The following is a 22,902-nucleotide window of genomic DNA, read 5'->3' as shown; positions in this document are numbered from 1 at the left end:
TTTCCTGATTTCCTCGTCTGTCCCGAAGTACGCTTATCCCTGACGTCCTTGCTTCTCTGACTATCCATTCTGGTTACCCAACTCTATGTTTTGGCTGCGTTTGCTCTGTTTACCTTTTACAATTATTATTAAACGAATGTGAATTTTGCTGCACTTCGGTCTCGGTCTGATTCATGGTTTCTGAAAGTAGGCGAAGGCCATGAATTAAGAAGTTGCAGTCAATCCACTTGTTGGTAATATTCTTTCCAGATTGGATGAGCAGGATCACCGCATGAATCAGTTTGCCATGGTGTTACAGACGCTCCTGAATCACATGGCTCACCTGGAATCTCCCAATGTGGCTGCTTCGGTACACCTGTGTTGCAGGCCGTCCCTGCTGCTGCTCCAGTCTCTGTGCAGGCACCTGCCTCGAGCATTACCTCTATAAGTGGTATGTCTGGTTCTGCTCCGCTTCCCCAGCAATTTGGGGGCGATCCAGTCCAATGCAGAGGGTTTCTCAACCAGGTTGAGATATACTTTGAGATGCTGCCCCAGGCATTTCCCACGGACAGAAGCAAAGTAGGTTTTGTGATATGTTTGCTTTCTGAGAGAGCCTTGGCCTGGGCAAACCCTTTATGGGAGACACAAAAACCCATTGTATTGAGTTACCCAGAGTTTGTGGCTTGCTTTAAAAGGGTATTTGACGTTCCCACATGCTCCGCTTCTGCTGCCAAGTGCCTCATGTCCATCAAACAGAGTACGAGAACTGTTGCCGATTACGCCATTGAATTCTGTACTCTGGCAGCAGAGGTTACTTGGAACAATGAGGCTCTCATGGCTGCTTTTTCTCATGGTCTCTCGAATAGTATTAAAGATGAGATAGCAGCCCGAGATATACCCACTGAACTGGAGAAGTTGATCACGTTTGCCATCCTCATAGACGCCAGACTCAGAGAAAGACTCTTTTAAGGAGCGCTTGCGGAAGCCTCCTGTACATTTGTCTCCGAGCCTTGCAGTCCCACCCTTGCCTCCCTCACCTCTCATTCCTCCTGGTACCGAATCGGTTGTTGACGGTGAACCCATGCACTTGGGCTTCACACGTCTCTCTGTGGATGAGAGAACCTTTAGGAGGAAGGAGAGATTTTGCCTTTATTGTGGCCATGCTGGTCACTTTTTGAAATCTTGTCCTACCCATCCTGGGAACGCCCAAACCTTGAGGACCTGTAGCGGACACACCTTAGGTGGCGTTGTTTCATCCTCAGTTGTCCAGAAGCATAAGCCCCTGGTCCCAGTTATTGTTTCTTGGTCTGAGCAGTCCGTCGAGATACAGGCTCTAATCGACTCTGGGGCTGCAGGCCTATTCATTGATGCTGCCTTTGTATCTAAGCACTTGATTCCGCTGCAGCTTTGTGCCACTCCACTTGCCATTGAGGCTCTTGACGGGAGACCTCTACAGCCTGCTCATGTGACTCATGAGACTGTTCCATTGTCCATGACCGTAGGGGCTCTTCACCATGAGATAATCCAAGTAATTTTCTCACCTACGTTTCCGGGGGTTATTGGCTATCCTTGGTTACAGAGGCACAACCCCTCTTTTGATTGGCTTTGTGCAGAGGTTCTTTCCTGGTCGCCACAATGCAGCAAGACATGTTTTCAGAAGGTGGCTAAGGTCCTGTGCTCCTCTTCACTCTCCTCCCTGCCGGAGGAGTATCACGATTTTAGCGATGTCTTTGACAAAGATCAAGCCGGTAGTTTGCCTCTACATCGGCCATATGATTGCGCAATTGACCTTCAACCTGCTGCCATACCCCCTCGGGGCCGGGTTTACCCTTTTGTCAGTCTCGGAGGATAAGCCCATGGAGGAGTATGTTGCAGACACACTTTTTGAGGATTCATCCACAAATCCCCGTCTCCTGCGGGTGCTGGTTTCTTCTTTGTGAAGAAGAGTGGTGAACTGAGACCTTGTATTGATTATAGGGGTCTCAATCGTTTCACGATCAAGAATGCTTATCCAATTCAGCTGATTACGGAGTGTCAGAAACCATGAAATCAGGCCGAGACAGAAGTACAGTTAAATCACACTTAAATCACAAACCATGGATAGTCAGCCAAGCCAGAAGTCAGGGATCAATGTTTTGGAACAGCAAGCAGGATCTGGAGCCAGAACAGATGTCAGCAAAGCAAGTCTTGAACAGGATCACAGGAGAAAGTTTCTGTGATGTTGACCAAGATGAAGGCAGAGATCCTCTGGACTGGAGAATTTAAGTAGGCACGACTGATGAGCAGGATATCATCAACAGCTGAGTAACTGTGGGGAGAGATTGGAGCTGGCAATTAGCCGACAGCTGTGCGGTCAGCTCAGAGAAGGAAGGGCTGAGCTCAGCCCTGACAGTATACCCTCCTCAACGACCCCTCCCCCTCGGAGGACCACCAGGCTTGAGGGGAAAACGTCTATGAAAATCACAGAGGAGGACAGGGGCATGTATGTCCAAGTATGACCCAAGAGCGTTCCTCCGGATTGTACCCTTTCCAATGCACCAGGTACTGTATGCACCTACCGGAGTCAACAATGGACTGATCTTCATACTCCTCATGGTTCTCAACCTGTACAGGGTGAGGACGTGACACCGAGGTGGTAAAGCGGTTGCAGACCAAATGTTTTAATAAGGAAACATAAAAATACATTCGAAATACGCATATTAGAAGGAAGGTCTAATGCGTAAGCCACTGGGTTAATCCTGCGAAGAATACGGAAAGGCCCAATAAACTGAGGTGCGAACTTCAGTGAGGGAACACGAAGTCGGAGGTTGTGAGATGACAGCCAGACCCTGTTCCCATCCTGGTAGGAAAGTGCAGGCAGGCGTCTGCGGTCAGCATGAAGTCTGTACCTATCATTAGCATGACGCAAAGCCTCCTGGACCACAGAGATTCTCCTCTAATGCAGAAATACTCTGCAGAACAAACCAGTCAGGCAACATGGAAGGTTGCAAACCATAATTCACCATAAACGGGGACAATCGGGAAGCAGAATTCAAGGCACTGTTGTGAGCAAACTCTGCCCACGGTAATAGGTCTGACCAGTTGTTATGATGGTCAGAAATATAGCAACGTAGGAACTGCTCCAAGGACTGATTGGCTCGTTCTGCAGCCCCATTAGACTGTGGGTGATACACAGAAGAGAAAGCAAGCTGAATTTCCAACTGTGCACAAAAGGCTCGCCAGAACCGGGACACAAACTGACTTAAACCATAGAATGCATTAAGGTGAATAACCTTGAGACTTTACAATACCTTTAACCACTTCCCGCCCGGCCTATAGCAGAATAACAGAATGACGGCCGGGCGGTGGTTCAGTTATCCTGACTGGGCGTCATATGAAGTCCTGCAGAGTAACAGCTGCTGCGCGCCCGTGGGGGCGCGCATCTCAGCGATCGGTGGTGCGGTGTGTCAGTCTGTGATCATGTGATCAGCCATGTCCAATCACGGCTGATCACGATGTAAACAGGAAGAGCCGGTGATCGGCTTTTCCTCACTCGGGTCTGACAGACACGAGTAGAGGAGAGCTGATCGGCAGCTCTCCTGACAGGGGGGTCTGCACTTATTGTTTATCAGTGCAGCCCCCCCTCGGATGCCCACACTAGACCACCAGGGAAGCCGCCAGGACCACCAGAGAAGCCCCTAGTATGAGGATGGCCAGGTACATCCCCCCATGGCCATCCACATGTGAAAACTGATGCCAAACATATGCCAATCAGTGCCCACAAATGGACACTGACTGGCACTTCTGTGGCACAATAAAAAACAGTGATGCCCAGCAATGCCACCCATCAGTGTCATCAGTGCCACCCATCAGTGTCCATCAGTGCCACCTATCAGTGCCCATCCGTGCCCACCTATCAGTGCCCATCCGTGCCACTTATCAGTGCCACCCATAAGTACCCATCAGTGCCGCCTATGAGTGCCCATCAGTGCCCCCTATGAGTGCCTATCAGTGCCGCATACCAGTGCCACCTATCAGTGCCCATCAGTGCCCCCTATCAGTGCCCATCATCAGTGCCACCTCATTGGTGCCACCTCATCGGTGCCCATCAGTGCCGCCTTATCAGTGCCCGTCAGTGCAGCCATATCAGTGCCCGTCAGTGGAGAAAACGTACTTATTTACAAAAATTTTTAACAGAAACAAAAAAAACCTTTTTTTTTTTCAAAATTTTCTTTTTTTTTTATTTGTTACGCAAAAAATAAAAATCGCAGAGGTGATCAAATACCACCAAAAGAAAGCTCTATTTGTGGGAACAAAATGATAAAAAAATTGTTTGGGTACAGTGTAGCATGACCGCGCAATTGTCATGCAATATGTGACAGTGCTGAAAGCTGAAAATTGGCTTGGGCAGGAAGGTGTATAAGTACCTGGTATTGAAGTGGTTAAGAGCAGAGGAGGGATCTGGGGTCTTATAGACCATAAAGAGTACCTGTCACATGCCTATTGCTGTCACAAGGGATGTTGACAATTCCAGGGCTGTCTTTAATACTGATGGGACCCCCCCCCATGCATTTTTTCCCTCCGCCTGCTCTGAGACATATAATAAATAGCAGCTAGACTCAAAATCAGTTTACTGAATCAGATCAGGCAGCGATTGCGATTGGTTGCCAGAGGTTACAGTGTATCATTATCGCTCACTGGCTGGCTGCTAGAGGTTACAGCACACATCAGAGCCGTCTTTAATATTGATTGGACCTTGGGCAAACATTTTCTTGGTGAAATCCTAATCACCTCCTCATAGTAGTACAGTGGCTGCCTATCAATGCCTCCACTTAGTGCCCATCAGTGCAGCCCATTAGTGCCCATCAGTGCAGCCTATCAATGCAGCCTCATCAGCGCACATCAGTGAAGGAGAAAAAATACCTGTTTGCAGATGAAAATGTAATTTGGGTACAGTGTTACATGACCGCGCAATTGTCATTTAAAGTGTGACAGCACTGAAAGCTGAAAATTGGCCTGGGCAGGAAGGGGGTGAAAGTGCCCGGTAGGCAAGTGGTTAAACCTGCAGGGGGTCCAGCTTTTTCATTTAAAACAAAATTACTTTACTAACGCTTTAGGCCTGGGTCACATCTATACGGGTTTGCAGCACACGTTTGTGCAGGCATGGCAGCCCATTCATTTAAATGGGCTGCTGTGCCTGCATTCCCCGCAGAAAACAGCAGTTTTAGATGTGTGGGGGTGCCATTAAGAATGAATAGAAGTTTTGCGTCTTTTTAAACAGCAGCACGCTGTCCCAGCGCAAACGCAGGCCACAAACCCGCCTAGATGGGAACCAGGCCTAAAGGAAGCCCATCAAGCAGTGTTGCATTTCACTATGTCTATGTGTGGAACAGGTGCCAGTACCACTGGTAGTCCATGCTCTAATGCTCCAATTGGTGAACAGTTCAGCCACAGCCTGATCAGGATTTAGTCCACACTCACAGGCAGACTATTTGGGGAGAAGGACCTACCTGGTCCTGGTCAGCCGGGCTCACCCTTCGCTGGCTCTCAGCACTGCGGGCACCTGCTCCTTCCCACTCCGATCCCAGCTCCAAAGCCTCTGGCCCTCACCACCATTGCCGGCTGCAACTCCCTCCCACTCCAATCTCAGCTTCCATCCTGTGGCCACCCGAACATGCGGAATACATAGGGCGGGGTCAGAGTGTCAGTGGAGCTCCTGGCCCCGCCCGCTCCCTGCTAGCTGGGGAATGATACAGCGCAGAGCTGCCTGTCTCCCGTCCTATATCCAGTCACTTTGCAGTGCTAGTGGGGCTCCCAATTTGTGGGCAGCGCGGGCTCAAGCAGCAGCTGCTTTGGGCCCTTCAACAATGACAGTGCCCAGGGCAGCGGCCCCTTTTGCCCTGCGTTAAAGACAGCCCTGGCACACATTATGCCTCACTGATTATTTGCTAGAGGTTACAGCACATGACTTCTGCTTGTTGATTGGTTGCTAGAGATTACTATACATCAATACTGCTCACTGGTTGCTAGAGGTTACTGGACATCCTTACCACTCATTAATTGATTGTTAGAAGTTACTGCACATTATTACTGCTCATTGATTGGTTTCTAGAGGTTAGTGCACATCATTACTGCTCACTGATTGGTTGCTAAAGGTAACAGCACATCATCTCCTTACTGCCTGCACACCATGGACTGGGGGAGGTGAGAGGACCCATCAATAGACAGAAAACTACTAGGGACCCTAGAACTCCTTGGAACAGTGGCAATGCTGGGGGGTTGATGGGATTAGTGGCAGTGGTGGGGTGATTGGATTAGATAGGAGGCAGTATGCTCTGGCAAATTCTGAATCATGTGTAGAGCAAAGCTGGAAACCTTTGGCAAATATATAGTGGTGGATTGTACACTGACCACCAATGTAATTGGGAATTTACAATGACCACCAATGTGAGGGGGGATTTACACTGACCACCAATATAATGGGGATTTACACTGACCACCAATGTAATAGGAGCATTCACAGTAACCGCCAATGTAAGGAGGGATTTAAACTGACCATCAATGTAAGGGGCAATTTGCTTACCTTTGCAGAACAGGCTGATGTTAGGCTCAACGACCACAGTTGTAGGCAGGACTTTCAACATGCCCCTTTACCTCCCCAGTAGGCAGCATTCAGCAGAGGTAGATATGGCCTCAGGGGGGCATGATATACATATGGCGCCTCTATTTACATATCAATGCCGCTGATCCGTGGCTATTTACATATTAATGGCACCACTATTTATATATCAATGCATGTTATTTACATGCAAGTACAGGGTCTGCAGGTGAGTCACCTGTACACAGCAATACGGCGGAGCTGGGCAGCATTAGTAACTTCACACTGAGATATCGGGACACAGCACGGGACTAAAACTTCAAGGGACAAGGGAATTTACACTGGGATAGTTGGCAAGTATGAGGCAGCTGCTTTGGGCCCAACAACAATGATGGAGCCCAGGTCAGCTGCCCCTCTTGTCCTACCTTAAACCTGGACCTGGACTCTACCTGGACTTATCTTGTGACAGTAATAAAAGTGATAAAAACTAAAAATTAAAGTGACTGTGTAAGTATTAAAAAAAAAAAAATGAAAGCACCTATCCCCCTGTTCTTGCACGCAAAAGCCAATGCATGCGTTGGTCCCACATGCATGCAAACAGCGATCATCCCACACATGTGAGGTATCACTGCGAACGTCAGATCATGGGCAGTAATTCTAGCAGCAGACCTCCTGTGAACATCTAAAGTGGTAACCTGTAAAGGATTTTAAAACGTCAACTATGGGTAGTAAAATGTATGTCATTTGACGCTGTTGCACAGGCTTGTGCAATTTTAAAGCGTGACATGTTTGGTATCTATTTAGTTGGCATAACATCATCTTTTATATCGTACCAAAAAATTAGTTATGTATTGTTTTTTTGTGCATTGGAATTTAAAATTGTGTCTTTTTACCAAAAAAATTGTGTTTAACAAACCATTGTGCAAATACCGTGTGACATAAAAAATTGCAGCACCCACCATATTTTTCTCTCGGGCCTCTGCTTTAAAAAAAATATCTAATGTTTGGGGCTTCTAAGAAAGTTTCTAGCCAAAAAAAAAAAAAAAAGAGATTGATACACGTAAACAAAAAGTGCCAGGAACGTCCTGGTGTTCAGGAGGATTTCTTATCATCAGTGTAGGAAGGACACATCCAGGGAAATATCCTTCAGGTAAGTGACCCCTGACCAGTGACCACTCTCTTTCCTTGGAATCAGGAGTGACGTCACTCCGGTCAGGTATGTGTGTGAGCAAACAGACAGGGAGGGGAGCGGAACACCAGTGTTCTGTCGTCCTGCGCATGCGCGGACACTATTCGATGCTGGGACACTTCTCGACAGAACACCTGAACGTCACCCACACAACGCCTTCGGATTGGGTGAGTGGCGGGAAGCGGCGGCCATCTTGGAGGTGTCACTGCGAGGCTGAGCGAGAGAGCGGAGGGGTGAAGTGACGTGCGGAGCTGACGAGTGACTGAGGAGTGGGTGTGAGTAAGGGAGTGGAGAAAGCACCGGGCAACCCGGCTAATGTGAGAGCGCTCTGTACAGGTAAGACATCCTCCCCGTCCCCTCCCCAGGCACCGAGCCCCCAGACACACACCGAACTCTATAGGGAGGACAGTACCGAGCTATGACAGGATACACACCAATGAATGTACAGTACAGCGCTATGAGCAGACACACAGAAGGGAGGAGGAGGCCAGGAGATGGGGACCTAATCACACACCTAGAGAGGGGCACAAAGGTGGGCAAGGGAGGATGGGCGGAAAGTTGTGGACAGAGAAGGGGAGGATGGGCGGCGGAGGGCGGAAAGTTGTGGACGGAGGAGGGCAGGATGGGCGGAAAGTTGTGGACGGAGGAGGGCAGGATGGGCGGAAAGTTGTGGACGGAGGAGGGCAGGATGGGCGGAAAGTTGTGGACGGAGGAGGGCAGGATGGGCGGAAAGTTGTGGACGGAGGAGGGCAGGATGGGTGGAAAGTTGTGGACGGAGGAGGGCAGGATGGGCGGAAAGTTGGGGAGGAGGGTGGAAAGTTGTGGACGGAGGAGGGGAAGAGGGCGGAAAGTTGGGGAGGCGGGCGGAAAGTTGTGGACGGAGAAGGGCAGGATGGGCGGAAAGTTGTGGACGGAGGAGGGCAGGATGGGCGAAAAGTTGTGGACGGAGGAGGGCAGGATGGGCGGAAAGTTGTGGACGGAGGAGGGCAGGATGGGTGGAAAGTTGTGGACGGAGGAGGGCTGGATGGGTGGAAAGTTGTGGACGGAGGAGGGCTGGATGGGCGGAAAGTTGTGGACGGAGGAGGGCAGGATGGGCGGAAAGTTGTGGACGGAGGAGGGCAGGATGGGTGGAAAGTTGTGGACGGAGGAGGGCAGGATGGGCGGAAAGTTGTGGACGGAGGAGGGCAGGATGGGCGGAAAGTTGTGGACGGAGGAGGGCAGGATGGGCGGAAAGTTGTGGACGGAGGAGGGCAGGATGGGCGGAAAGTTGTGGACGGAGGAGGGCAGGATGGGTGGAAAGTTGTGGACGGAGGAGGGCAGGATGGGTGGAAAGTTGTGGACGGAGGAGGGCAGGATGGGCGGAAAGTTGGGGAGGAGGGTGGAAAGTTGTGGACGGAGGAGGGGAAGAGGGCGGAAAGTTGGGGAGGCGGGCGGAAAGTTGTGGACGGAGAAGGGGAGGCGGGCGGAAAGTTGTGGACGGAGAAGGGGAGACTGGCGGAAAGTTGGGGAGGAGGGTGGAAAGTTGTGGACGGAGAGGTTGAGGAGGGTGGAAAGTTGTGGACGGAGAGGTTGAGGAGGGTGGAAAGTTGTGGACGGAGAGGTTGAGGAGGGTGGAAAGTTGTGGACGGAGAGGTTGAGGAGGGTGGAAAGTTGTGGACGGAGAGGTTGAGGAGGGTGGAAAGTTGTGGACGGAGAGGTTGAGGAGGGTGGAAAGTTGTGGACGGAGAGGTTGAGGAGGGTGGAAAGTTGTGGACGGAGAGGTTGAGGAGGGTGGAAAGTTGTGGACGGAGACGTTGAGGAGGGTGGAAAGTTGTGGACGGAGACGTTGAGGAGGGTGGAAAGTTGTGGACGGAGATAGGGAGAAAGATATTGTAGGGATGCACCAGTAATTTCAGTCAGGGAGTGACTTAAAGTGATTGTAAACCCTAGGACAAAAAAAAAAAAAAAAAAAGCCCTGCAAGACAAAGGCATAATGAGCTAGTATGCATGGCATACTAGCTCATTGTGAATTAGTTGCCTGAGATCAAAGCCCCTGCAGCCAGCCTTGTACACTGCTCCGGCGGCCAACATCGCTCCCATAGCTACTTCCAGGTATCACAGGCTCCGTGCTGTGATTGGCCGGAGCCGCGATGATGTCACTCCAGCGCATGCGCACGAGAGCCACCGGTAACGGCACACTCACTGAAGCAAAGGCACGTACGTACAAATACAGGGGATAGCTCCTAAACTGTTCAGGTTTAGGAGATATCCAGGGTAGCTACAGGTAAGCCTTATTATAGGGTTGCCTGTAGCAAAAAGTGTATTGTAAGGGATTACAACCACTTTAAAGCTAGTTTACACTTGCTTCAAAACAAGGCTTTGTTAAAGTTCTCTGAATGCCTGTCAAAGCTCCTGTCACTAAATTAAAATGGTTAGCTTACAGTCCTGTTTACACCTTGCTTTTGCGATGGTGCTTTAGTGGGTCTTCAAGCAAGCTTTGCCATAGACTTCTATGGAGGCTTTGAAGCACCACTGAAGCTACATGGGGTATTATTTTTGTAGCAAAGCAAGGTGTAAACAGGACTGTAAGCTAACCGTTTTATTTAGTGACAGGAGCTTTGACTGGCATTCAGAGAGCTTTAACAAAGCCTGCCCGAAGCCTTGTTGAAGCCAAAGCAAGTGTAAATAAGCCCCAGGGAGACGGACATCATGATTTAGGTCAAGAGCAGCAGGTAGACAATGGGGGGATGGGTCAATTGTGTGGGAGATGGGCCAAGAGTGACAGGTGGGTAGGCAGGGTGTGTGCTGTAGGGGACAGGCAATCCAGGCAGGTGGTTAAATAGAAACCAGCAGAAAGTCCTGGCTGTGAGGTATGACAGGTAAGAGTTGTGTTGGCCAGACCTTTGTTTGTGGCACTTGGGCCATAAGGAGGTGGAGTAAAGAGCACTTCCCTGTCTTTGGAAGTCATTGCTTTTGAATAAGTAAATTTGAATAAGAAGATTTTCTAACTTACTGGAGAGTTGTTTTTCCTTAATACCCAACTGAGCTATGATTGGAGAAGAGGGAACAAAACTTTGTCTATATGCCATATCGTACCATCTACTAAATTAGGAAGGAGATGTCAGTGAATGTCATTTGACGATTGTCTCAGTGAGCCAGTCTGTGTCACCCATAGAGGCAGGAAGCAGTAGACTGACCAGTTTGGCTGTGCTTTTGTTAGCAGCTTACATCAGTTTATGTGAGCAGAAGTAGTAATAAAATTAAGCTGAATGATAAAAACTGCAGTACAGGGAATGTCTATAAACTGATGGCTATATAAAAATCAGATCCGCATAGTAGAGTTTCCTGTGTATACTGTACACCAAGAGTATAGAGTGGGTCTCTTAGTAAATGATGGTTGGTGGACCCCCAAGCATCATCTGGCAATATCTGGGAATTGAACATCTATGACCTCTGTATGTTGATAAAAGATTTGGCCATCTACCAAAGGCTGACAGTGATGCCAAAATTAAACCAACCTGAAAGCTCAAAATATTACCTTCTTTTCCTGGTGTTTGTGATTGAATACTGCAGGGACAGGAATCCATTTATGTATGAAGAACACTGTTCTTGGTTTGCACCTTGCTCCACTATTTATCAGAGAATGTTACCACAAGAAGATACTGACATCTATGCCAAGATTAGATATTTCTTTTTGGGTATGCATGGTAATGAAATTAAAACTTTCACCCACTACTTGACTAGGCCAATTTTCAGCTTTGAATGACATTTGCGCCGTCATGCAACACTGTACCCATATGGCATTTTTTTTAAATCTTTTTTTTCACACAAATTGAGCTTTCTTACAGTGGTTTTTATGTTTTGCTAAACAAATGAAGAAAAAAAAACCTTTTGTCTTCGATTCTGTTATAATTTAGCAAATAAGTAATTTTTCTTCTTCACTGATGAGGCTGCACTGATGGACACTGACACTGATGGGGCTACACTGATGATCAGTATTCTGATTTTCAGTGTAAATGTGCCCTGTCATAGGATAGCCGGTTATTGTCTTTCCTCACACAGTGACAGTGCTGAGTAAAGGAAATGATGATAATCGGCATTTGTTTACACGGGATCAGTTGTGATTGGACACAGCTGATCACATACTAAAGGGCTGCTGTGATTGTCAATTTACCTAGATCTGCGAAGGACACAGCGAACAAAGTGCGTGCCCTAGGGGCAGGGTTTCGGGAGGATGTCAATAGACGCCCTTCCAGAAGTTTACGACCCCACTGTAGCTGCCTTTCGGCTAAAGTGTGGTCAGCAAATGGTTAAGGTAACCAATTCTTGGCAGTGGAAAGGAAGCAACATTTGCAGAAAAGGTGCAGACTTCCATGAAACTATGATGGTATATCAGGACAATGGGTAAACCTAGGCTTGTCCTATACAGTGCCTTGCAAAAGTATTCACCCCCCCCCTTGGCATTTTTCGTGTTTTGTTGCCTCACAACCTGGAATTAATATGGATTGTTTGAGGATTTGCATCATTTACCCCTTTCATGACTAAGCCTATTTTTTAAATTTGGTGTTTACAAGTTAAAATCCGTATTTTTTGCTAGAAAATTACTTAGAACCCCCAAACATTATATACAAGTTTTTGGGAAAAGGGACACTTTCATGAATTTTAAAAAATCCAAACAGTAAAGTTACCCCAATTTTTTTGTATAATGTGAAAGATGATGTTACGCCAAGTAAATAGATACCAAACATGTCATGCTTTATAGTTGCACGCACTTGTGGAATGGCGACAGACTACGGTACCTAAGAATTTCCATAGGCGACGCTTTAAATTTTTTTTACGGTTACCAGGTTAGAGTTACAGAGGAGGTCTAGTGCTAGAATTTTTGCTCTCGCTCCGAGGATCGCGGCGATACCTCACGTGTGATTTGAACACCGTTTACTTATGCGTGCGCAACTTCCGCATGCGTTTTCTTTGCTGCGCGAGCGCGCTTTAAAAAAAATTTTTTTTTACTTATTTATTTAATGTATTTTTATATTTTATAAATTGTGTTTAAAAAAAAAAAAAAATTTTTGATGACTTTTATTGCTGTCACAAGGAATGTAAACATCCCTTGTGACAGTAATAGGTGGTGACAGGTACTCTTTTTTTATGGAGGGATCGGGGGTCCCTCCGATCCCTCCTTTGCACTTCAAAGTATTCAGATTGCTGAAAACGGCGATTCTGAATACTGTGTATTTTTTTTTTTTTTTTTAAAAACCGGCGCCATTGGCAGCCAAGTAAACGGGAAGTGACGTCATGACTTCGCTTCCGTGTTTACAATTAGGAGGCCCACGGCTTTGTTCCAGCCCGCCCCCAGCCGCCGGAGGCAGCCGATTGGTCACCGTGCCACCCGATGGAACGGGGGGCCCGGTAAGAGCGGCGGGAGGGGGGACGTCCCCTCCTGCTCCTCTGGTATAACAGCCGAGTGGCTTTTAGATCGCCCGCTTTAAACAACGGTACAGGGATGATGCCTGCAGCTGCGGTCATCATCCCGGTATAACCCCGGAAAGCCGAGTACGCACATCTGCGTACGCTCGGTGGGAAGGGGTTAATCTACAGAACATGCCCACAACTTTGAAGATGATTTTTTTTTTTTTTTATTGTGAAGCAAACAACAAATAGGATAAAATAACAGAAAAAGTCAATGTGCATTACTATTCACCCCCCTAAAGTCAATACTTTGTAGAGCCACCTTTTGCAGCTATCACAGCTCCAAGTAGCTTTGGATAAGTCTCTATGAGCTTGCCACATCTTACCACTGGGATTTTTGCCCATTCCTCCTTGCAAAACTGCTCCAGCTCCTTCAAGTTGAATGGTTTGCGCTTGTGAACAGCAATCTTTAAGTCTGACCACAGATTTTCTATTGGATTGAGGTCTGGGCTTTGACAAGGCCATTCCAACACATTTACATGTTTCCCCTTAAACCACTCAAGTGTTGCTTTAGCAGTGTGTTTGGGGTCATTGTCCTGCTGGAAGGTGAACCTCCGTCCTAGCCTCAAATCACACACAGAGTGGTACAGGTTTTCTCAAAAATATCCCTGTATTTAGCACCATCCATCTTTCTCTCTACTCTGACCAGTTTCCCAGTCCCGACTGCTATAAAACATCCCCACAGCATGATGCTGCCACCACCATGTTTCACTGTGGGGATGGTGTTCGTTGGGTGTGCGCCAGACATAGCGTTTTCTTTGGACAAAAAGTTCAATTTTAGTCTCGTCGGACCAGAGCACCTTCCCCCATACATTTTGGGAGTCTCCCACATGCCTTTTCACAAACTCAAAACGTGCCATTTTGTTTTTTGCTGAAAGTAATGGCTTTCTTCTGGCCACTCTGCCATAAAGCCCAATTCTTTGGAGCGTATGGCTTATTGTCGTTCTATGTACAGAGAGTCCAGTCTCTGTTGTGGAACTCTGCAACTCCTCCAGGGTTACCTTAGGTCTCTGTGCTGTCTCTCTGATTAATGCCCTCCTTGCCTGGTCCATGAGTTTTGGTATGCGGCCGTCTCTTGGCAGGTTTTGCTGTTGTGCCATGTTCTTTCCATTTGGTTATGATAGATTTGATGGTGCTCCTAGGGATCATCAAAGATTTGGATATTTTTTTTTATAACCTAACCCTGACTTGTACTTCTCAACAACAGTGTCCCTTACTTGTTTGGAGAGTTCCTCGGTCTTCATGGCAGTGTTTGGTTAGTGGTGACTCTTACTTAGGTGTTGCAGCCTCTGTAATGACAGGTCATGTGACTCTTAGAATGCACACAGGTGGACATCATTTCACTAATTATGTGACTTCTGAAGGTAATTGGTTGCCCCAGAGCTTTTTATCGGCTTTATAACAAAGGGGGTGAATACATACGCACATGCCAATTATCAGTTTTTTATTTCTGAAAAATAGTTTTATGTATATATTTTTTTAATTTTACTTCACCAACTTAGTCTATTGTGTTCTGATCCATCACATATAATTCAGATTAAAAAAAACATTGAACTAAAGGCTGCAATGTAACAAAATAAGTAAAAGTCCAAGGGGGGTGAATACTTTTGCAAGGCACTGTAAATCTCCTACACAACAATACTTCACACACCAAACAACATTGGGATCCTCCAGAAAATCTAAGTATAGTCGTGCTCATGAGTGCCTGTGGTGTAAGACTAAGTCTCATTAGTTCATGTTTTTTTAATCTGAATTATGTGATGGATCAGAACACAATAAACTAAGTTGGTGAAGTAAAATTAGAAAAATATATACATAAAGAGCGTCCACCTTGCTGATAATAGCCTTCTTGATCCCCTTCAGTCAGGATTTCGTCCTCAACACTTCACGGAAACTGCTCTCCTCCTAAAACTAACAAACAATCTACCAACAGCTAAAACCAATCAACACTATCCTGTACTCCTGGACCTCTCTGCTGCCTTTTGATACAGTTGACCACCCCCTCCTCCTCAAAAAAAACTCCACGCCTTAGGTCTCTGTGACTGTACTCTTCGCTGATTCTTTTCCTACTCATCCAACAGCACCTTTGGTGTTTTTTACAACTCTACTTCCTCCTCTCCTCTTCCTTTCTCTGTGGGTGTCCCCCAAGGTTCTGTTCTTGCACCTCTATTTTCAATCTACACCACCTCCCTGGGTCACCCAAATCTATTTTTCTACCCCTCAGCCCACTCGCTCTGTCTCCTCACGTATCACTAATTTACTATCAGATATATCAATCTGGATGTCACACCACTTCCTCAAACTCAATCTCTCCAAAACTGAACTTATAATTTTTCCTCCCCCATATGCCCCTCTCCCTTCCCCTGATCACTCTGTCAAAATCAATGGCACAACTATAAGCCCATCCCCAAATGCCAAGGTTCTAGGTGTAGTCCTGGACTCTGAACTCTCCTTTAAGCACCACGTCCAATCACTGTCCAAATCTTGCCGCCTCAACCTCTGCAACATCTCCAAAATACGCCCCTTTGTAACCAGTGACACAGCAAAGCTCTTTATTCACTCGCTGGTCATCTCTCACCTCGACTACTGCAACTCCCTTCTCATTGGCTTACCTCTACATAGTCTATCACCTCTTCAATCCATCATGAATGCTGCTCCCAGACTCCTCCACTATACCAATCGCTCTCTCAATCCCTCCACTGCCTTCCGCTCCCCCAATGAATTAAATTCAAAATACTAACAACTACTTACAAAGCCATCCATAATTTAGCACCCAGCTACATCTCTAGCCTAGTCTCTAAATACCAACCTACTCGTTATCTTTGTTCCTCTCAAGACCTCCTGCTCTCTAGCTCCCTCGTCACCTCCTCCCATGCTCGCCTCCAGGACTTTTCCAAAGCCTCTCCAATCCTATGGCATGCCTTACAGTACCCCAATCTGTCTGCTTATCTCCTACTCTCTTTATTTGCTTTTAGACCCCTGAAAACCCTTCTCTTCAGAGAAGCCTTCCCTACCCACACCTAACTGCTATTTCATTTTCTCCATCAGCTCATCCCCCACAGTTATTACCTTTTGTTTCCACTTGACTCTCCCTTCTAGATTGTAAGCTCTAACAAACAGGGCCCTCTGTTCCCTCCTGTATTGATTTGTATTGTACGTGTACTGTCTGCCCTCATGTTGTAAAGCGCTGCGCAAACTGTTGACGCATAATAATAATAATAATAATAAGCTGAAATTTAGGTATGGTGATTTCTACATAAATATGTTGGCCCAGCTTGGACAAGTGTAAGTATGTACAGTGGGGCAAAAAAGTATTTAGTCAGCCACCAATTGTGCAAGTTCTCCCACTTAAAAAGATGAGAGAGGCCTGTAATTGTCATCATAGGTATACCTCAACTATGAGAGACAAAATGTGGAAACAAATCCAGACAATCACATTGTCTGATTTGGAAAGAATTTATTTGCAAATTTATGGTGGAAAATAAGTATTTTGTCAATACCAAAAGTTCCTCTCAATACTTTGTTATATATCCTTTGTTGGCAATGACAGAGGTCACATGTTTTCTGTAAGTCTTCACAAGGTTGTCACACACTGTTGCTGGTATGTTGGCCCATTCCTCAATGCAGATCTCCTCTAGAGCAGTGATGTTTTGGGGCTGTCGCTGGGCAACACGGACTTTCAACTCCTTCCAAAGGTTTTCTATGGGTTTGAGATCTGGAGACTGGCTAGGCCACTCCAGGACCTTGAAATACTTCCTAGGAAGCCACTCCTTCATTGCCCGGGCGGTGTGTTTGGGATCATTGTCATGCTGAAAGACCCAGCCACGTTTCATCTTCAATGCCCTTGCTGATGGGAGAAGGTTTGTGCTCAAAATCTCACGATACATGGCCCCATTCATTCTTTCATGTACACGGATCAGTCATCCTGTTCCCTTTGCAGAGAAACAGCCCCAAAGCATGATGTTGCCACCCCCATGCTTCACAGTAGGTATGGTGTTCTTTGGTTGCAACTCAGCATTCTCTCTCCTCCAAACAGGATGAGTTGTGTTTTCTACCAAACAGTTCTACTTTGGTTTTATCTGACCATATGACATTCTCCCAATCCTCTTCTGGATCATCCAAATGCTCTCTAGCAAACCTCAGACGAGCCCGGACATATACTGGCTTAAGTAGGGGGACACGTCTGGCACTGCAGGATCTGAGTCCCTGGCGGCGTAGTGCGTTACTGATGGTAGCCTTTGTTACGTTGGTCCCAGCTCTCTGCAGGTCATTCACAAGGTCCTCCCGTGTGGTTCTGGGATTTTTGCTCACCGTTCTTGTGATCATTTTGACCACACGGGGTGAGATCTTGCGTGGAGCCCCAGATCAAGGGAGATTATCAGTGGTCTTGTATGTCTTCCATTTTCTAATTCTTGCTCCCACATTTGATTTCTTCACACCAAGCTCCTTGCCTATTGCAGATTCAGTCTTCCCAGCCTGGTGTAGGTCTACAATTTTTTTCTGGTGTCCTTCAACAGCTCTTTGGTCTTCACCATAGTAGAGTTTGGAGTGTGACTGTTTCAGGTTGTGGACAGGTGTCTTTTATACTGATAACAAGTTTAAACAGGTGCCATTAATACAGGTAATGAGTGGAGGACAGAGGAGCCTCTTAAAGAAGAAGATACAGGTCTGTGAGAGCCAGAAATCTTGCTTGTTTGTAGGTGACCAAATACTTATTTTCCACCATAATTTGCAAATAAATTCTTTCAAAAATCAGACGTGATTGTCTAAAATATTGAAGGGTAAGTGCAGCGCAAAGTATCAATAAACGAAACAATCAGAATGAACTAGATAAGTCCCCCAATAGTCCATCAGGGCAGATCCATGAAAACTTCAGATATCAGGAGTCGGTCTTATATACAGTATCCAATTGCGCTTACCAGAGAAAATCGACCTCTGCAGAGCAGGGGTCAAACTCACATATATCCCCACGGGGATGATGGTATTCCTAGTGGTGTCACTGGAGGGGATCACTGCAATGGGAAATCCAGATATCCAAAGGAGTGAACGAACCTTCCAACAGGGAGATGCCGGAGATGTGAGACCGCTGGTTTGGAGATGTAGAGATAGACCGCCAAGTGCTCAACCAATCTAGTACTGTGTCCGGCTGCAGCTCTTCTCTCCCCTCTTCCTGGTCTGCAGAGGAGTAGAGAGAGAGAAATCTGCTGTGATTGCCTGGATTTGTTTCCACATTTTGTCTCTCATAGTTGAGGTATACCTATGATGACACTTACAGGCCTCTCTCATCTTTTTAAGTGGGAGAACTTGCACAATTGGTGGCTGACTAAATACTTTTTTGCCCCGCTGTATGTGCCATACCTGTGGGATCCGCTACTACAGTGATCTCCACCAGCCTTTGGCTTGTGTGCCGAGCAGCTGCCCTACTGCATTGTGAACACAGGAGGTTGACCATTCGGTATGGGCACCAATCAAAGAACATTTTGCATTCTCTCAATGACTGCAAAGCATTCTCTGATTGGACAAGGTGAGGTGGTGACTTCATGATCTCCACCTCATCTAGTCAGAGAACATTATACATTCAGTGAGAAAATGCAAAGTGTTCTTTGAATGGTGCGTGTGCTCAGCGAGCATCCTCCTGTGTTCAGTAGGCATTGGGGCAGCCGCTCTGCATAGGACCCAAAAGCTAGTTGCAGTCACTGCAGTAGCGGTGGCTACTACAGGGATTTCCAGCTTCCACAGGGATCCCACAGGCATGATGCATACCTTGATCAAACTGGACCAATGTAACAAGGTAAAAAAACTGCCATGCCTAAACTTCAGGTTTACGTTTTTATTCTACTATTTTTAAACACCCCAGTTATTTACAGAAGTGTTTTGGACCATTAACTAACTGGGTCTTTGAATGCTCTGCTGAATTGTGTGTATTTTTATAAGGCATTCTGTAGCACTGGACAAATATTAGATTGGGAGCTGCCCGATCATGCTTGATTATTTTTGAAGTAGAACTAAAGGCAAAACTCTATTCACTTTGGATATAGTAAGGGGAGGTTATAACCTCTGTCTGTTATTTGCTATCAATTTCCCAATTAGGAGTTTTTTCTAAAAACTAAGTGTTACTAAACCCACTACAGTAAAATCGTTCTGTATATGCAGTAAAGCATGTGTGTTATACTCATTGTGGAACCTAAGGGGTTAATTCTGCACATTGTCTAAAAAGGCTGTTTGATCCTGTCTTCTCTGATCCTCCCTTCTTCCCTTGTCCCCAGTCCATATACTGATAGTACAGAGCTTTGGGGACACTCTGCACATGCTCAGTTTGGTGTGTATGGCTAGAGAGGTTTTTTTTTTTTTTTTTCTTGGGAAGTAGCATGTGATCGACACAGGGCCAATCAGCAATGTCCAGACAGAGGCTCAGTTGTCCTGCAGCCTCATAGGACAGTCAGAGGAGAATCATCCTGCAAGCTTTAACCAGTGCTTGGCTGGACACTGATAGAAGTCACAAGACTGCTATGTACTACTGATGAGAAAAGGTATTTAGCCATTTATATTTTATAAAACATTATTTCCATGTTCTTTGTACTGTGGGAGACCAGATATAGTGAATGCAGGGTCCTGGGTTTAGTAACACTTTCATTTCTTGTCCCATAGCCAAAACAGGAAATCCCTCCAAAGTGGGGGGAATCCCTGGCTGTCACCATGAAATCCAGAACTAGTGTCCTCATTGGAAGATTTCCCCCCTATTCCTGTCCTGGTGACAACCCAAAATTTGGGATTTTCTTTTATTTTCACTCTGGTGATAATGGTAAACATGACAATTGGGGAGGGCAAATCCCCCTAACAGGAATACAGATGGCAGTCGAAAACTAAAAAAAAAAGTTGCCTATTCTTTATACTTTCAGGTGAACCCATGACCCAAATATGGACATTGAATTATTTACGTATTCTTAACAAGTAATAAATGAACTTTATAACTGACCTCTGTAGCTGCAAGTACTGTGAAATAATTCATCCTCAGAGTTCACAAAACAGAAACACTAAGGCTGCATTCACACTTGAGTGTTTTCAGCTTATAAAACGCCCAACAAGCAAAATCCTATGTGATTGTGGTGACCTAGGTCACTTCTGCCGCCTACCCCGTCCTCCCCCGCTGTATTCTGTGAGACACAGAATACAGCAGAGACCTGTGAGGACGCGCAGCGCGGCTTGCACATGCGCATGCGCAGTAGGGAGCCAGGAAGTGAAGCCGCATGGCTTCACTTCCTTATTCCCTTACCGAGGATGGCGGCAGCAGCCGAGAGCCAAAGGCCGGATCGGCTTCGGCTGCCGACACCGCAGGCCCCCTGGACAGGTAAGTGTCCATATATTAAAAGTCAGCAGCTGCAGTATTTGTAGCTGCTGGCTTTTAATTTTTTTTTTTTTTTTCAGCAAACCTCCGCTTTAAGTTCAACTTGCTCTTACTGGTACAACTTGCCTTACTTTTCTCTCCCAGCACTGCAGTGACTTGACAGCTTTCTAATCTCTGAGAACATGGAGCATAGACTTGTCAGTGAGAAGCTATAGCCTCTCCGCAGCGGTGTCCGAGCAGGTAAACTTCCACATGTGAGCGGGTAGTGAGAGATGACGTAACAATCTTTCTGCTTGCCCGCGGCTGCAGCTCTGTCAAGAGAAGCCTTCGCGGCCCTGCTGTAGGGGCGGAACAGCAGTGATGCGAGGCGGGCAGTGAGAGATCGGGGTCGCCGTATCCTAGCAAGACGGCACGGCTGCGATCGCCGCGCTGCACGCAGCCGTTTATATGACGATATTATATCCGCTCATATGATGGCGTCCCAGAACGAGAGCCACCCTGCCGTCATTTGACAGGGCAGGCGGCAAGCAGTTAACTTGTGATCTGCGGCCAAAGAAAATTCATCTTTTTCCAAAGTGGCCAAGGAAGGTCAAAAGGTTGAACATCGAATTTTAAGCTTAGTTAGAGCCTGGACTTCTACTTTACGCATTATGTGTAACTATTTCTATGTTGGAGTTACATGTGATGCCAAAATATTCACATTTCAACACTTCTATGTATGTAGGAAGCCTTGCATTAGAGCTGCACAATTATTTGTTAAAGCGGAGTTCCACCCAAAAGAGGGCATAAGCACGATATTCAGACCAAGCTCCATCCACCCCACGATTAGATTAATCATAAAAGGAAAAAGACTGCAGATAGTGTTACATTTTAAAAGGTTTGCTTAATATAACGTATTGCACTTATGTTAGTACAGGTAAAACCAGCGTTGTGTACAATATAGCCTTAAGATATCCAGGCAGGTTACAGGAAGCTGGTCTTTTACTGTATAAGTGTAAAAGGGCCATAAAGAACCATTCAGGAATATTTGTTGCGGTTAACAGTGTAATAGATGATGCATGTAGGTAGTACACCTAAATGTATTTAAAGTCCAACTATGGGAAATTTGAAAATTGTCCCACACTGCAAGGGTTAACTTCTTTTGGTCTTGGGGAGAGAAGAAGCACTTTCTGTTACCTGATCCTCTGCTCCCCAAGACCATGGTGGCGAGCTGTTTCTTCAGTGTCATCATGTCCAATGAAGGGCTATGGTTCCTGCATTGGGCTTGATTATGTCAGGATTGGTGGGGCATGGGGTAGAGCATGGGTCTTCAAACTATGGCACTCCAGTAGTTCGGGAACCACAATTCCCATCATGCTTAGTCATGTCTATGAATGTCAGAGTTTTACAATGCCTCATGGGATGTGTAGTTCTGCAACAGCTGGAGGGCCGTAGTTTGAAGATCCCTGGGGTAGAGGATGCTGCAAGGACTAGTGCATATGGTCAAGTAAGCACATCCCTTTTTTTTTTTTCTCTGTCACCTACAACTAAATGACCAATAACCCTTTTAAGTTTCCCGGAGATGGACTTCTAGAACAGAAACTTTGTTACATTGTAAAGTGCTACAATGGCAGGCTTGTCCCTTGCAGTATCTTCAGAGCCCCCCCCCCCCACACACACACTTTTCCATCTCCCCCTATGTTACTCCTCTTCATTCGTTTCCCTCTCTGGTCCTTTCTGCTTCCTCTCCCTCTTGCTTCACCCCTCACTCCTCAAATAAGTTTTTGACTTTTGTGTGCCATGTAGCCTGTGAAGCATCCTGTTTTCTCTTTCAAGGACTTGAGCGCACAATGGTTTGAAATGATATATTTCAACATTTAAAATGTTTGTATAATTTTTTTCATAATCCAATAAATATAATTGATGCAGAAGAAATCTACAGGCATATTATAACCCGCGTGGGCAGCCTTTTTGAAATGAGTGGACTACCTAACTACAACGCTTATTAACGCTCAACATTACTCAAATTATTACAGTGAACCTGGCCTTAACCACCTCAATACTGGGCACTTTCGCCCCCTTCCTTCCCAGACCCATTTTCAGTTTTCAGCGCTCTTGCACTTTTAATGACAATTACTCTGTCATGCTACGCTGTACCCAAATTAAATTTTTATCATTTTGTTTGCACAAATAGAGCTTTCTTTTGGTGGTATTTATTCACAACTCCTCTTTTTTTTTTTTTTTTTTTTTTTTTTTTTTTTTTTTTTTTTTTTTGCGATATAAGCGCAAAAAGAGAGGAAATTTGGAAAAAAAAATATTTTCCTCTTTTCTGTTTTAAAAGAAATCCAATAAAATCGATTTTTGTCATAATTTTAAGCCAAAATG

The 22,902-nt window shown here is 46.1% G+C and overlaps 1 protein-coding gene across 3 annotated transcripts in view; it reads left to right on the top strand.

Annotated features, from left to right (window-relative positions):
• The first annotated feature begins 7,901 nt into the window (after positions 1 to 7,901).
• PLEKHA1 (pleckstrin homology domain containing A1) overlaps positions 7,902 to 22,902 on the top strand; it is a 138,342-nt gene continuing 123,341 nt past the window's right edge. Inside the window, exon 1 of one of the 3 annotated variants that reach the window (XM_073596211.1) lies at positions 7,902 to 8,081. The gene's annotated coding sequence lies outside the window, so the exon portion shown is untranslated. The remainder of the gene's footprint in view (positions 8,082 to 22,902) is intronic. The other 2 variants (XM_073596210.1, XM_073596209.1) reach the window with 2 other exon arrangements.

The sequence above is a fragment of the Aquarana catesbeiana genome, linkage group LG08, assembly GCF_042186555.1.
Source record: "Aquarana catesbeiana isolate 2022-GZ linkage group LG08, ASM4218655v1, whole genome shotgun sequence".
Taxonomy (NCBI): domain Eukaryota; kingdom Metazoa; phylum Chordata; class Amphibia; order Anura; family Ranidae; genus Aquarana; species Aquarana catesbeiana.
The sequence above is the reverse complement of the archived record's forward strand: the minus strand, read 5'-3'. Positions and strand labels throughout refer to the sequence as shown.